Source organism: Mesoplodon mirus, assembly GCF_964341445.2.
Source record: "Mesoplodon mirus genome assembly, chromosome: 6".
NCBI classification, from domain to species: domain Eukaryota; kingdom Metazoa; phylum Chordata; class Mammalia; order Artiodactyla; family Ziphiidae; genus Mesoplodon; species Mesoplodon mirus.
In genome coordinates this window covers 60,381,165-60,398,165 of record NC_138982.1, presented here as the reverse complement: position 1 = coordinate 60,398,165, position 17,001 = coordinate 60,381,165, and positions in this window count along the sequence as shown.

The window sequence follows — 17,001 nt, the reverse complement described above, 5'->3', positions numbered from 1 at the left end:
CCTTCTTTCAAAAGGATGTCTTTGCTAAATAAATGTGTCCTCATAACTGCCTTTGAGAAGTAGACGTGTGCTGATCCTCTAACACTCTACACCGTCTTTGAAGCCCTGAAATACCTCACTTCAAAAACATGTCCTATTTTAATTATATCATCCTGGTACATGAAAGATAAGGTGATTTCTCTACTTCCTGGATCAAAAGGAACAGCAGGATTAGACAGAAACAGCATATCAACTATCATATTCACTGTCTCTAGACTACAACACTTGAACATTTTACATCCACGCTACAACCCTCCTTTCAGTGTCTATGAGGAGGTGTCTGCACTTTGTTTGACCCGACTGAACTTTGTCACACTGCCTTCTCACCACCCCTGCTGAAGCAAGCCACTAAATCTTACCAACTATCTCTTTGTTGTCTCTTGTGCGTTCCCAGCCCCTCCTTCCAATCTTACCAAGCCAGTTAAGTTGCACTTTTCACCTTCTCTGTTGACATAAAATGAAGTAACTGCATTTATTTGATTATTGACTGCACATTTTGTCAACATCTCAAATTTTATAAGTCCACTAGATCGTGTTTCAAGGCAAAGTCTTAAGATTTCATAGCTCATCTCTATTTGCTTGCTCAGAGCAGAGTAACGAAATGAAAAATTCAGAACTCTAGAGAAAGTTTGTTTAGTCCTGTCATCATATAACTGAACTAAATTATTCAGCACCATATAAGTGTTTTAAAACATTCTATTAGAGAAAAGGAAGTTATTAGTTTGTTAAAATATACTTAAATTTGATAGGCATTTAACCAATGGCTATGAGAGTATGTTGGAATGAAAATTATTAGAGAGCTGAATGCAACAGGAATTCAATGTGGTAGAAAAAGCAGATGTGGCTTCTGTAAGGAGATACTTGCTAAATGAAAATGCTGAGATGAGGAGGCCTGGCTTCCAAGTTCAATGTAGCAGAAAACAGGGTCAGTCTCCTATTTTCCACCCATTGGGTAGAAGACAGTTGTACATCCTGCCCAGAGCCATAACTCACCCGAGTTTTTTTAATATTTTATGGAGTACACTATTTACCCCTGTTAATATAAAATACTGGACTTGAGGTCATTTACATCTGAGTGTCTGACTTTAGAATAAGATCCCTTACTGTTGAAGCTGAAGCTGCCAGTGGATATTGTTAGTTCCTTAACTAACTTCTCAAGGTTTACACAGAATTCCCTTCTGGTGACTCGACCAATTCCCAGGTGAGGAAATGTTATTTGATATTAATATGGAAACATACTGTTGAGTATACACATGGGTATAACACAGAAACTTTGAATTTTATTTGAGAAACCTAAACAGTTTTTTTTAAATTAGAGATGCACCTCATTAGAAACGATTTCGTGGAAAAAAAGACATTACTTTCTAATGATTCCAAAAGTACTTATGTCAGTCAGGCAGGCAGCCCAGAAATTATACCATATGTTGCATTCAGTTGCTGAGTTAGAGTAAGATTAGAATTTACCTATAATACTTCTATGTTGTAAGCTGTTTTGGTCTGTTACATGAAGCAAACCAGACTTGAAAAGAAGGAGAATCATACGGAATAAAAACTAGGTGTAAAAGTTAAACCCTAACTAGTAAACAAAGCATCTACCTACATATATAGGTAGTATCTGGGGCTTAGAGCAGGGGCCAAAAAACAGAGGCCCTAAGGGGCCAGGCAGGTTAGGGCAATAACTGACACTGGCTTCATGGGAATTGTGGTAAAGTGAGAGTCTGACTGTTGCCTGGCCACAGTGTGTGCCCAGTGTGGTCAGCACCTTTTAATGCTTCAAGTCTAGCCAGGATCTAGACTCTTTATGTAAGATGTCCCAATTATTAAACATTGACTATGAACTCAATACTATTGATACAAAACAAAATATTTCTATGACTTCATGTTTGCGACCTTTGATAGAAGTTTCAGTGGGGCATTCTATGGACTTTAGATACAGATCTGGTTACAAATAATGAATGCTGCCCTTCAGAAGACAACCATGAGAGGGAACTACCTAATGAAAGAATCACTTAAGCTGATAAATTCAGAACCACCTTAGACCGAGGCTTCCATCCTTGCCCTCATTCCAAAATATCAACAAGCACCAGTGGTGTGCCAAGTGCCAAGTTCTTTGCTGGAATCTGAAGACATGGTGACAAAGAAGAAAGGCTCAGTAATGACTTTCAAGAAGTTGGCAGTCCAATGGATGAACTCGCTTACAATCCTAGCATTCACTGAGTGATTTTCTGTCTTAGAGAACTTCAGGATACAAAGAAAATCCTTCCATTTCTTACTTTCTTCTATGCCTACTTATACTTTACATTCATTACAGTTTCATAACCAGAGAGCTAAGAAAATTGTCTGTTCCTCTCAGTGTTTTATCCATCCTCTTAGGAAGAACTCTGGTAGGGTTCTGGTAGAGACTTGAATTTAACACAACCTGAAGGAATGAGTCATTCTACAAATGAACTCATTTTAATCTTCCTCAATGTCTTTTCACATACTCTTCTAGTTTCCTAACTAATATCCTTTTTACCCCTCTTGCCTTAAGGAGAGCTGCAATGTACCCAACTAAAAAATGACGTTTCTGAGATTATGATGACCATGTGAAATTAAAATCTGATTAATGCATATAAGCCGAAATGGTTGTGTGGAACTTCCAAAAATGGTTGTGTGAGCAGTTTGCCCTGTCCTACTTTTTTGTTCCTATCTGTAACCTAGATGTGATAGCTGTAGCTCTAGTGACCATATTGTGACTCTAAGAAAACTTCTGTGGATGGTCACCAACCAAGGATAAGGCAGAAAGCTTGAAAGAACCTGAGTCATTGATGACTTCATGGGATCACTGCACCAGCCCAGGACCACCTACCTCCATTGGGTAGCCATAAAGACTTTGAATGTAAGCAAATATGACTAATAAATGGTTTATTAATGATATGTTGCAACACATGGTATGTTCTATTTCATTACGATATGCTCAATTAGCAATGCATAGCTCAATGCAGTGTACAAAATTTCAATGAACAAGGTTTTAACACAGCATATACATCAACTTTTGCACATGCATCTGTTATGGTTTGCCTCTGATGCCTTTTATCTCCAATTTTATTTAAAAAAAAAAAACAGAATAAACAATTTGTTCCTTTAGGATATTCCAGAATAAATAATCACAGGTTTCAATATGTAAAATATGACAGTACTTATGTTTGAATACTTTCTATCCACCCTGCAGACTTCATACTAGGCATGTGGAGGGGGTATGGGGGAACCCTTCTAACATGTTCAAATGCAATTCCAAACTTATACAGTGTCAATTAACTCAAGGTAATATCTCAAAATAACCTGGAATATTTTTACCTTCAAAACCATGTGGAAAGTATGGACAAACACCTGTTTCGCTATGGGCAGGAGTGCACCATTTATTTATTCTTTTCTAGAGAACTCAGAGGATACCTTAAATCTGGGAAGCTCTTGGAATTCCATTTAATTAAGCCATCAAACTTTTCTCTCTCCAGTTTATATTTGGCCTAACAAGACAGTTCTTGTCCATAGTGAAGCTGGATTTTGTAGCCTGCCCTGCCTTGTCCTAATATTCTTTTGTAAATAAATAGGTGACTAAGAGGTGCTCTACTGCAATATTTTAAAGAGAAAATTGAATTGAAAATTTTGAATTAGAATTCTGTAAAATTTTGAATACAGGGGAAACTGTTAAAGTGCAATTACTACTAACTCACTCCATGATCATTTTCTATACCTTCTACATGCCAGACAATGAAAAATGTAAAGCTCAGTAAGAAAATGTATGTACCCACAAGAATCAGAGATGCAGATGAACAAGCAAAAAATTACCGGACAGTATGACAAGGCCAGGATAGAAAGTATTCACAAAGCTTTATGTGTGCCAGAAAAAGCAATATCTAAATCTATTTTAGAAGTCTTCTAAAAGAGGGGATGGGTAGGTGGAATATTTAAGGATGATTAGAAATCAGCTGAACAAAGAACAGTGAAAGGCATTGCAAGCAGAGGAAAAAATCTGCTTGAAGATCACTTAACTAGTACTTGAAAACAACAGAATCACACCTAGTACAAGCCTGTGACCAAGTTAAAAAAAAGAAAACGGTGAGCAGTTCCACAGCAGAACTCCTAGAAGAAAAAATCATTAAATATTTTCATAATTCTGTATAAAAGACTAAAGTAAATAATGATCCTAACAAACTGATGATAATTGATACCTATGACTGATTCCATGAAGGTACACATTGACATCTGAAATGGTTGAGTAAAAATGAATTGTCTTTCTTATTTCTATGAAGCCTCAAGAAAAAAAAAAATCCTTGATTTTGATTTTTTTCAAACTACCAAAGTAAATGAAATCCACAGAAAAGAAATTTCCTAATACCAAAATAAGTGACATTTCCATTTAAGTAATATCTTCCATTGTAGATAACATTTTACTGAACTTTGATAATAAAATTTCATCTCATCCTTTTACTTACATGCATAGACCCTAAATTTATATTAATACATATACCTATGCCTACATATATAAGTAATATAGCCAATGGTAGTACTCAAGTACCCATATATTTACAGCTGAAGTGTAGGTAAATTTTAGATAATGATGTTGGTTATGATGTCATCGCAAATATTACTACTTCTGCCTCTAACAGTACTATTAAAGAAAATAATTACTACCCCACCATTCTTATCATTTTTCATGTTTATTATGTTCCAGGAGAAAATATAATCATATTATATTGTAATTATATTGTAATTAGACAATCATACATGCATGATGTATATGTGTATATACACACACACACATTACATTTACCATCAAGATAAAGATATTAATCCCATTTGCAATGAGACAAATAAGGCTCACAAAGAGAAAGCAAATTGTCATTGGCTGCACGTCTAATAAAGAGGGAAGGCCATCTAAACATACTTGTGACTTCAAGTTCCCAACTTGAACTATGAACCAACCGTGTGGTTTTGGACCTCTCTGAACCTTGGTTTCCTCATCTAAAAATTGGGAACAGACATCATACCTACCTAAGAGAGTGGCTTTGAATATGGAATCTAACATTGTATGTAAAAATACTTGTAAAATATACACAGCCATAAAAGTATTAACTATCATCCCCATGAAAATGTGATAAAAGGATTTATGTAATAAAACCTTGAAGACAGAATATATCTACAAAAATAACTTAGAGTAAATGATAATAGAAGGCAGGGGTAGTTCACTGCAAGTGTTTCTTATAGTTTTACAAGTGTCATAACACACTGGAAGATGATAGAGACCTTAAAAACATCATTTATCTTAAGTCCCACTTAAGACTGATCTCAAAATACATAGGATGGACCACATAAATTGACCCTACTATAAAAAATTCAAAGGGCTTGCCAGATTCATCTTTTTTCATTTTAATCTTTTAAAAGCATGTTTAGATTATATTCATTTGATTTTAGTGAAGCTTTTCTCTAAAATAAATTGCCTATACATGCACACACTAACACATGTGGAATTCCTTTTCTGTAATCCTCAAAGAGGCTTTTGATTCTTCTTCTGATTCACCAAAAAAGACTCAGTGAGGAAGTGCGATGCGTACTGGGATTTGGATGGCTCCAGAGTCACTGCGTGCATTTACATAGAAACCAGATGGTTGTGGGAAATGTTTCTTTTTATTAAAAAAAAAAATCAATGGATGATTGAGGTGTTTCTATGGACTCTTATTCTCAAATGGATGAAAGGTGCATATTAAAGGTGAACTACAGGGAAATGGCATCCAAAATAATCAGGCAGCTCATCACAGTTTAGATCACATATCTAAGGGCAACTCCTTAGAAAGTAACATTTTAGTAGAACCTATGACATTGTCGTGAAGAGTCTGAGGCTTCTATTAATCAGAGAAAGGAGAGGAAGAAGGAAAAAGGAAATCTTGGTCAAGAAACTTTTATGCCCCTTGCCCTTCAAAGACTTAATTTTTTTTCCTCTCTGAAAAAAGTAACCACAAGTTTATAAGATGGGATGTTTAAGGGACTTCACTTTTTAATCTCACAATATTAATTCCCTGAAGCTTTGAACTGACAGGCAGCCCAATGTAAATGAGCCAGAACAAGAGTCAGAGCCAGAATTTTTGTTGTACCATGACAAAAAATGTGTTATTAGTGCTCAGTGATTAATGAGCAGGCAAGAAGAAGGGCTCTAACAAGTATAAGATTGTCTTGGTATATGCTTATACAATATCAGGGCACAACACAATCTACTTTACTACATTCTGATATATACACATACACATTTAGTGTATCTGTATCAGAAGAAACACTTTATGTGAATTTTTATTCATATCCAAAAATGCTAAAAAAAATTTGAGTAGATACCCATACATTTGTGAAATGACACATACACACAGTAAACAATGCTTATTAATTGTATTTTTGGTTACCTCTATTGTATTTAAATCGTCTTAAGTAATTCAGATTCAGTACCTACTGGTGAGTTCGTTTCACTGGCAAAGCAAATTAACCAAATCTATGGTAACCTATGCATGCAATCACAGAGGATAAATTTAGTAAGAAATGCCATTGAAATTCAAACAATGAGAGGAGAAAAAAAAATTGGCATTAAGGGAAAAGAAAAACTTTTCTTAACAAAAGAAAAAGTATTCTGGAAAAAAATCTAATGTTCTAACCAAAGCATAGCATTCTATTTTATGAAATTTAAATTTACAATATTCTCTTTCTTTATGCCTGACCACCGAAAACATTTGGAAGAACATAAGGGCCTGTTCACAAATTATACATGTTTATGAAGCACAAATCTAACAACAACTGTTCATCAGCCTTGGTCAAAGCAGAAAAGAAGAAAGCCTGAAGAAAGCTAGGCAGGATGGGGAGGGAAAGGAGGGACAAGAGACACAAAGAGGTAATCCATCAACCACATCGACTGCACCTGCCAAAGCTGCAAACAGCTGGGATATGCCAAGCCAACAAGTAAAGCAGCCCTTATATTTTAGGAATTAAATAAAGTATAGGATAAATAACGGGACCGTGACATAGTAATTACCCACAATAGACCTTAGGGAGAAACGGAACTTTCATTTGATCAGATGCTTGGCTGAAATCCCTCCCCCAACTTGATCTCTTCTTATTTTAAAGGTTGGATTCCCCCAGATAAAGAGATCTAGTACCAGCCCCACTACCCCCAAACAATGAAAAGTAATTCACTTAATAAATAAAAGTTAAAGAATGTTATTTTCCCATACTACAGATAGAAAAAAAATTTTATTTCATTTATCTTGTTTGATATTATAATATATGTTAGAAATAATCGTTGCAGTTAAAAAAACACAAAGTCAAAATAAAACAAACAAACAAACAAACCATTTTTATTTGTACTGTTTGGGAAAAAGAAGTTCTACATAGTGACTGTGGTTTCCCACGGCTTTTCTTTTCTCTGTTTTTTCCCTCCCTCCCTTCCTTCCTTCCTTCCTTCATTCCTTTCTTCCTTGTTTTCTTTTTGTTTTTAAAGCCTAAAAGCAAACCCAGTCAGTAGCAATTTAATTTACTCTTTTATACTCTCTAAACCTCACTTCTGAGTGGTTTTCTTTTTTAATAACACCTTCTTTAATAAAGAAAACTTCCTAGAAAGGAATGTGCAAATTTTTGCTGTCTCTTTCCTGCTTTCTCATAGGATTAAATACATAAAGAAGTAGTGTATTGGTTTTATTTAATCCTAATTTACCCAGTCAATTTGCATAACTATTTTTAGTTCTCTTTTGGATTTTCCTCCTTGAGACACCAATATATCATTGCTCTGGAATCAGTTCTGCTGCTCAAAGGGAAATTATACATGAAGAGGTAATACTATTAAGAATTCTGTCTCTGTTGATGAACTAATTGGGTTAAAATTAACCAATAAGCAAAATAAGATAAAACAATTGACACAATTTGGTCATTTCATCTATAAAAGTAGTTCTCAAAGTTGGAGTCATCTAGGAAGCTTTAAAAAGTACTGATGCCTGGACCCCAACCCACCCCCCCACAAAGATTCTGATTTGATTGATCAGAGTGGACCTTGGGGATCAGAAGCTCTTTAAATTCCCCAGGTGATTCCAATGTGCAGCCAGGAACCACAGATGGAGAACACTGGTTGATGACAAGGAAGAAGCCATTCATTGCAAGAGAGAAAGGGTTGAGGCCAGGAAGGATGCTGATTGTGTACAAATACACTGGGAAGAGAATCAAACATTTCCAACTCATCTATGACTTTCAAAAATTGTTTGTTTAATTAACTGGGTGGGGTGTCAATGGAAGGAAATGACGGGAAAATAAATAATGATTAAGTATCCCTTGGAACCAGTGACCCTCTGAAGGTGGATTTTGAGGACAAAATGAGCCAACTAATGAAGAATATGCAGCTCTTCAGCTAAGGCTGGTGAAGCCATCATCGGGGTCTACCTTTGGAATTTAGTTACATAACTAACCAAATCGATTTTGACGTTGAATTCTGCCTACCGCTGGATTGAACAAGGAGGCTGAAATTGGCCATGGGACAGGACCTCTCAAACATATCAGACAAGCCATGAGAACAAACGAGAGAAAACAGGCACCAAAGAAATTGTACTAGTAAGAAGCTCAGAATTATTTGCCAAGGGTCCAGCATTTGGGAAGGTGTAGACTGAACTTCACTTTGAATTGGGAAAGATGGCATTTTCTGTATTCCACCTGCTACTTTTCCTCATGGTAATCTTCCTCAGTCCTTTTTCTGAAACAGAATACAACTTTGTCCCCTCTTGTTGGCCCTCACTGCTCCTTCAGCATGCCAAAAACGGAGGTGAGCTCAGCATGGGCTTGAAGCTTGGGGAAGATATTTTTATAAAATGGGAAAAGTCTGTTCCAGTGAAAGCAGAGGAGACATTTGAATATTCTATGAGTAAATGTTCAGTAGAAGTACTTGAATTCATCCAGTAAAAGAAGATAACTTCAGAACCTCACGGCTGATGTAACTGGAAATTTTTGAAGTACCTTAATTTTTGTTATGATGTATTAGGATCCATTTTCATTATTTAAGTTTCTTTGTTTTAATCCAAAGTAATGTGAAATGACTTGAAGAAGAGGGGTTTAATAATCAGTTTTACTGATACTTCACGCTGGCATTTGATTCACTAGGGTAATATCGTATATTATATACATATGTATAATGAATTTATTTTTAAAAATAATCTATTTCTATTAAACTATGATTTCATATGACTTCAATCCTTTTGTAACAGGAGGAATTTAATTTTGGTGTCCTTATATATTATTTATTACTTAATAATATTTGGAGAAATAAGGCATTGCAGAATTTATGCAAAATAAGTTTCAGAGAATTTTCTATTTTTTCGCAGTTAGTCTTGTTAGAATTCAAAATGGCTTTCCTGAATTTGTCTTGGGCATTACTGTTTCTAATAATCATTTTATATAAAATAGTAATTGTAACGCTCTTTACCCTTTTCACAGAGATGTTAAAATTCCAATGAAATCACATACTGTTCTGTGTAAGTCACAGGAAGCCATCTTTTCAAAAAATATGACAGAAAGACTTGTAATAACATTTCCTGAGTACAATCTAGGGAGCTTTCAGGGGGACCATATAAAGTCATAGAAGCAAAGCCTCCTATAAAAAGTGAGAAATATTAATAAATACAACGTTTCTCTCTCATCAAATAAAAGCTCACCACAAAGAACTACCTCACAACCTAGAGAGAAAATATCTAATATTTTAAGGCAATTCAATGAAAATGTAAAAAATTACACTGAGGGTGTAGGTTTATACTGAGGGTAAGGTTAGGTCTGGAGAAGCTCAATATAACTCACTTATCAGTGGTTAAAGTAAAATACGTGTTTAATACGCATCAGTTGCTGACCATTTATCTTATGCTTTTAAAAGATTCTCCATTAAAACACTGTATTTCTTCCCTAAAAGTTTTGTGATAGGTTTCTAGCCATTTCCTTTTATTGCTTCACAGAAGAGAATGTCTGGGCAGGTGATTTACTTAAATAGATGGCTGCTAAATGAGAATGAACTTTGACTCATTTAAATTAACTCCAATATTTATTGTTGCGAGCTTGACAATGCTCTTGAAAATGATTAAGCATGACCTCTAGAATAAACGAATTTAATAAAAAAGACTAAAAAGGAACGCAACATTCTATTTAAGAGATACCGCTATTATTTTGAAATTAGGAACCTGTAAAAGGTTTGACATACAGTACAACAGAGTAAAATTTGATTAAAAAAAAATAACTTTAGATAGTTTTACCTAGAGAAATTCAATGCAAAATACTCTGAAAATGACTAAAATGACTACCGCAAAGAGAACAAAGTAGTTGAGTCTTATTTGTAAATTTTAGTGAAAAGGGAGGTGATTTTGTCTTCACATATGATTGCTTCCATGTACAAGATTTATAATCTATAGGGAAAAATACACATGTAGAACCATTGTTTAATTAGGAATTATTTTAGCCTATAAATTAAATTATATGCCTAAGGGTAACATAGGTGGAGATACAAAATTCCACCACTGTTCATGTTTAATCTCTGGTACAATATATAATTTTTTTTAAGCAAGAAGGAAATTTAGTAAGAAAAATAACTTCGATTTCCTTGCTATTGAAGGACATTTCTCTACTGGTACTTCTAATGCCTCTTTGTGATTCACACCAGAATGCGAGCTCTCAGACCGATGGCTCAAAAGCTTAAGCTTGGAGGGGATTTCCATTTATTTATCTATTCCACACACACATGCATCCTTTTGCTAGTTTCAAGAACACATTTACTGATATTAATATTAACCTCCATCTTTTTAGCTCAAAATGTCACTATCACAAGAAAAAAAATTGATGGTGCTGATATAAATCCCTAAGGGGGCCATGGTTGCCTGGAATGATTTCTTGTTGCTATATCTATGTGTGCCTTGTCTTGTAACTAGGAATGCACACTCTCTGTGGACAAAATCCCTGTCTTCTAAATGCCCCCACTCTGAAGTCCTACTCAAAACTATGTACTCAGAAGGTGCCCATGATGTGCTCTTGGAAGAGAATCTTTATAAGAGAGCATTGTTAAAACAGGACCCTGCCCCTTGCTTGACCTCCAGCTTTCTACAAGAATGGATGTGAAAAGATGTAGCCGTGTGTCCAAGTGTATTTTTCACATGGTGACTAATGCTTAATAGGACCTCTACTCAGCCATTACAGGAAAATAAAGATGATATCAGTGGCCAACCCTGCATGACAGCCTATCTGTCCTTTGTGACTATTTTCAATACTGTTTACCAAAGGAAGGCAGGTTTTCAGGAACCCATTCCCTCTGTTAAGAATGCAAGAGAATTCACAGAAGCTGTATATTTGCAAAATGCCTGGGTTTAAAACAGAGGGTTTATTTGGTAGCAGTGGCATCAGAGGGTGTTAGTGCTCAGCCACACTGAACAACCTGAGCATCTTCAATGTGTCTCATATTCTCTCCTCATCCAGGGCTCGTCAACAAGCTGTTCCAACTGCACTTCCTACCACCCCACCCCCAACCACTTCAACTTCTACTCAGTCTTCAGGCACCAGCTGAAATTTCATTTCCTCCAAGAAGTTCCCCAGATGCCTAAGAAAGGAAGCTCCATCCCACAGCCCCTGCTCCTCATGCCATGTAATAATTATCACCTGGTGCCATAACTGCCTGTTGGCTTGTAGGTCTCCTCGCCCTAGACTGTCAACTCCAGAGAGCTGGGCTGTTTTGATCCACACCCACTGGGCCCCAAGTGCCTGGGATGGCAGGCACGTCATAGAGAACTACTGAATTGAAGTGTAAATTGGGCTATGAGACAAGTGGAGTAATTTTACAACAAAAAAACCTTTTTCAGAGATAGCACTTTTTTTCCTGAATTATTATGGATATTTGGGAAGTGTGTCTATGTTTAGGTGTGTGTGTGTGTGTGTGTGTGTGTGTGTGTCTGTTGGGAAGATGGGAGTTTCAAGAAAAGGAGAGGAAAGGGAGAGTGTGAGATGGATGTCAGTCCTCTTTATGGGACTGTGTTCCCACACACAGCATTTCCTTCTGCCATTACACCACCTACTACCTTTGTAGAATCACTGCCTCTCTCACTAGATTGCAAACACCTAGAAGGTGGGAATGATGCTTTTTTGATCATTGTCCATAGTGTAGTAGCAGATCAGGGTGAGGGCAACAGGAAAACAGGTGTTGAGAGAGAGCTATATTTTCACATTCTCAGAGTAGAAGTTTGGAATCACATAGGAAGAAATTGGTACGAGAGCTCTGTTTTTATGTCAATCACAACAATTTAGGCCCTGCATTCAATATGATTCCCAGAAAATATTATATTATATGAATAGAGTAGCTCCAATATCAAATAAATTAGGGTGATTAGGTGAAATAAATGAGACAATGAAGGTTGTGAGCTCCATAAACTACCTAAAGCATGGTAGGCATTCAACAAATGTTCATTTCTCTCCCCTATTTAATTATTTGTGTTATGGCCTACCACCTTGGCAGCACTATATATGGGCTCCAAGTGTCATGTGAATCCAGTGTTAAATTAGGGGTCCACAGCAAAAGTTTTCAAAAGGTGGTCACTTGGAACTTTTTAGCAATGCAAATTCTTGGACCCATCCCAGACCTACTAAATCAGAAACCTTCGAAGTGGGGCACAGCCATCTATGTTTAAGCAAGTTCTCAGTGAGACTCTATACAGCTTAAGTTTGAGAACCACTGCTCTACACTATGGGGGAAGTAACTATTTAAAATAGAGGCAAACTATGGAGAACAGTATGGAGGTTCCTTAAAAACTAAAAAAAGAACTACCATACAACCCAGAAATCCCACTACTGGGCATATAACCTGAGAAAACCATAATTCAAAAATACTCATGTACCACAATGTTCATTGTAGCTCTATTTACAATAGCCAGGACATGGAAGCAACCTAAGCGTCCATCGACAGATGAATGGATAAATAAGATGTGGCACATATATACAATGGAATATTACTCAGCCATAAAAAGAAACGAAATTGAGTTATTTGTAGTGAAGTGGATGGACCTAGAGTCTGTCATACAGAGTGAAGTAAGTCAGAAAGAGAAAAACAAATACCATATGCTAACACATATATATGGCATCTAAAAAAAAAATGTCATGAAGAACCTAGGGGTAAGATGGGAATAAAGATGCAGACCTACTAGAGAATGGACTTGAGGACACGGGGAGGGGGAAGGGTAAGCTGGGACGAAGTGAGAGAGTGGCATGGACATATATACACTACCAAATGCAAAACAGATAGCTAGTGGGAAGCAGCTGCATAGCACAGGGAGATCAGCTTGGTGCTCTGTGATCACCTAGAGGGGTGGGATAGGGAGGGTGGGAGGGAGACGCAAGAGGGAGGAGATATGGGGATATATGTATACGTATAGCTGATTCACTTATAAAGCAGAAACTAACACACCATTGTAAAGCAATTATACTCCAATAAATATGTTAAAAAAAATAAAGTAAAATAGAGGCAAGTAATCTGGAGGGGAGCCTGAAAGGTATGGAAACAACCACCTTACCTAATTTCTTGCCACTGAAAGTGTGATTCCTGGACCAGTATCATCACATCAACTGGGAGCTTATTAGAAATCCTAGACTTCAGGCCCCATCCCAGACCTACTGAATCAGAAACTGCATTTTAACAAGATCCCCAGATGATTTGTATGTACATTAAGGTATGTGAAGCACGGGTCTAATGAATATTTTGAGTAGCAGAAGATGAACTGCAGAAGGGAAAAAAATACAAGATGAGTAAAAATTACATTAAAAAATTAAACTAAAATCTCCAATGTCTCTCATACAGAGTGGTCCTGTAGAAAGTAATGGGCATGTTTTATCACAAGCAATTTCTCTAACTAAATGTTACATTTTTCAGTGTAAGTCAGATATTTGGCGTGGGACGTGGGATCACATAGCATTTTACCCATGCTTTGCAACAAGAGAGTAAGATGGAAGCGTCAGAACAAGCAGGCCACACTTTAAAGCCCAAGACAAGTGACATGAATCTACTGTGTATTTGTAGCCGGGAAACGTAAACACCGCAAGTGAATTTTAAAATTCTTCATCTTTTGTCCCACATTCCTACATACATGCAACATTTTTCACATATTTAACAAGTAATACTTTTATCACCAGGATTTTGCTAGTGATTGCTTCTTTAACAACAAAATGCATCACAAACAAAAATGAATGAAGCTGTCTGAGGAGAAAATTCCATAGTAGCTTTACTGTCAATGCCCATCATAAATAACCATGACATCATAGGAGCCTTATCTACGGGTTGCCGCTACTGATCGATGGCATCACTCTAGTGGTGTAAATAGCTTCTAATGTCCCATCTTCCACCTTCAAATAGGCTCTGATTATTTATGATAGCTGTTAGGTTACAAGTCTGAGCTGTGGTTTGGATTTATTTTCTACTTATAGCTGCTATGGATTTCAAGTTAGATAGGATTATTTTTTAGTGAAGATGATGAACTGAGATAGAACTGTCATGGAGCGGGGTACACCATCATCTCGTCTGGGTGGTGTCACCATTTGACTATGAATTCTCAGTGCCAGAATGCTTTCAGTATTATCATTGTCAACCAAAAGATATTAACAGATAGCAGTTAATCATTGGTTGTTACAACACGAGAAAGGAAAAAAAAAAAAAACAGGTGCAGCTTTCTACACAATTAAAATGTTTTAAAAATAGTGTCAGCCTTTTGTTACTAAGTTGTGAAGAAGCGTATCATCTGCACTGTGTGTATTTTATAATAATGAAAGTGTTTCAACTTGAATGTGACAGCTAGAGATGATTTAGGAGATAAAAGGAAATCCATCACCTCTCGTGCAAGGTATTCTTCATGATCATAAAAGAGACTGACAGATAACTTGGGCAAGAATACATCTTCACAGAGAGAAATAGATACGAGCTGTGTCTACATGAAACAAGCAGGTGAAACCAAAAAATCCATCAATTAGCCAGATGTTTTGTCAATATAATAACAAATACTTGTATCATTCTGAACATTAGATAGACATAGGAAGTTATCAAATATGTTTATGAACTAGATCAGAGTGATAGACCATATTTTCACTTTTTTATCATTATGTAAATAAATGATGTTTCTTCTGAATTTTCACTTTTATTAGGATTTGACCAATTCATTATTTGAATCTCCTCTACTTTAAGTCATTCTTTCTCTGAGAAAATTGTGCTAAAAATATAAGTTCTCAAAAAACAAGGGGAAAGGTTTTCACCATGCAAAACAGCATGTGGTGAATACCCTAGAGCTACATTCTTTATGTGTTTTTCTGAGATAAATTGAAAAGCAAACTCAATAGTTATGAGACTATTTAAAAATCTCATATTTCCATATTTATCCTATCATATCTTATGATTCATCAGTTAGCCAAGCTTCTAATGAAATATGGATAATATTTAAACATCTGTTATGGCAAAATTTTCTTTCCTACTAAATTTTGGATTATTTTGTATGATTTTTAATCACACAGAAAATAACTGCTGTATTTGACATTTTCCATAGTTTTTAATCTGTGTAAAAAAATCACTGGAAATCAGTCTGCTCCTTACAACATTTTGCAAACATATTAATAGTAAGAGCACATCTAAGCCTAATCACTGCTGAGCAAAGTAACCACCTATTGAAAAAATGCTCTAACTCTATAAAATTATGAAATTATTACTATAAGCAATCGATCTTTCCTATTACTTATAGAATTTTCACCAGGTCAATTGCATATTGTTCTTATAAAGTTATTTTTAGGACTACTCTATGTGTTTAAACATATATATTTTTAAAATGGAAATATATATATTTTAATGGTGATAAAGCAACTGCTTCATGATACATAAAATGAAAACAGAGGGTTCCCCTCCAATAATTGTTGTCCTTAAGTGAATATTGTGATAATTCTTTAACGCTAGAAAAGTTCCCTTTCTAATGGTAGTTATTTAAATATTCCTTCCCAATATGCTTTGCACTGCTAAAAGTCTTCAGTAAACTGAAAATCTCAATAGAAAGTAGGAATGTGGCCGCTAGGAGCTGACAATAGCTGTTTTGTCACATCTAGGCCCTGGTAGTTACTCAGGAAGTGGGGATTCGTCCAGCCAGCTGATGCCAGAGGAGGATGATTTATTGCCTAGTGTCCTCAGTGGCAATTGGACCCTTTCCCACTGTCAGTCACAACTTTCAAAGATCGTGTCCTAAAGAAGAGGTTCCCCTCCGTTCTAAAGAGGTAACAATGCTTGTCATAAAGTGTCTTTTAGCAGAGGGAAACGGGTATGAAAATGGGCAAAGAAAGGGAACAATCAGAAGAGGAGAGAAGATGGATGTTCTGTAACCTTTTCTCAGAGACCCATTTCTTCTACTTTTTCTCCTGTCTTTAGCAGGTTTTTGTTTTGGCTGATGACAATGCGTAATAGCCTGATAAATTGATTTTGTGAGTCCCTTTTCTCATCTCTTGAGAAGACACTAACTCGTTGGGACTTCAGAGGGCTCGCAGAGGCAGGAGACAACAATTAGCTTGTTGAAGACATCAGAAAGTAGCTTCAGAGTTTTGCCAGGAGAAATTCTTACTGACAGATCATTGCTGACAATGTTGGCAGCTGCTTGAAAAGTACAGCAGGCAGCTCCAGCATCTTAGGGTCCAAGGAGGAAGGCCACTGCGCATTAACGGTACACTTGGCTCTGTCCTCGGAGCTGTGAATTCTTCCTGGTTCACCAGAATTAAAAGGGAATGGTATTACAAAAAAAAGTCTAAGAGCTGAATTCTACAAAACCTTTGGTTAAATATCTTCTTTAATAGCTAAACAAACAGAAAATTAAATCTTAGTACTGCTGTTCATTTAAATTTAAATCAGTGCCTAAATAAATCTCTGTAACTGTTTTC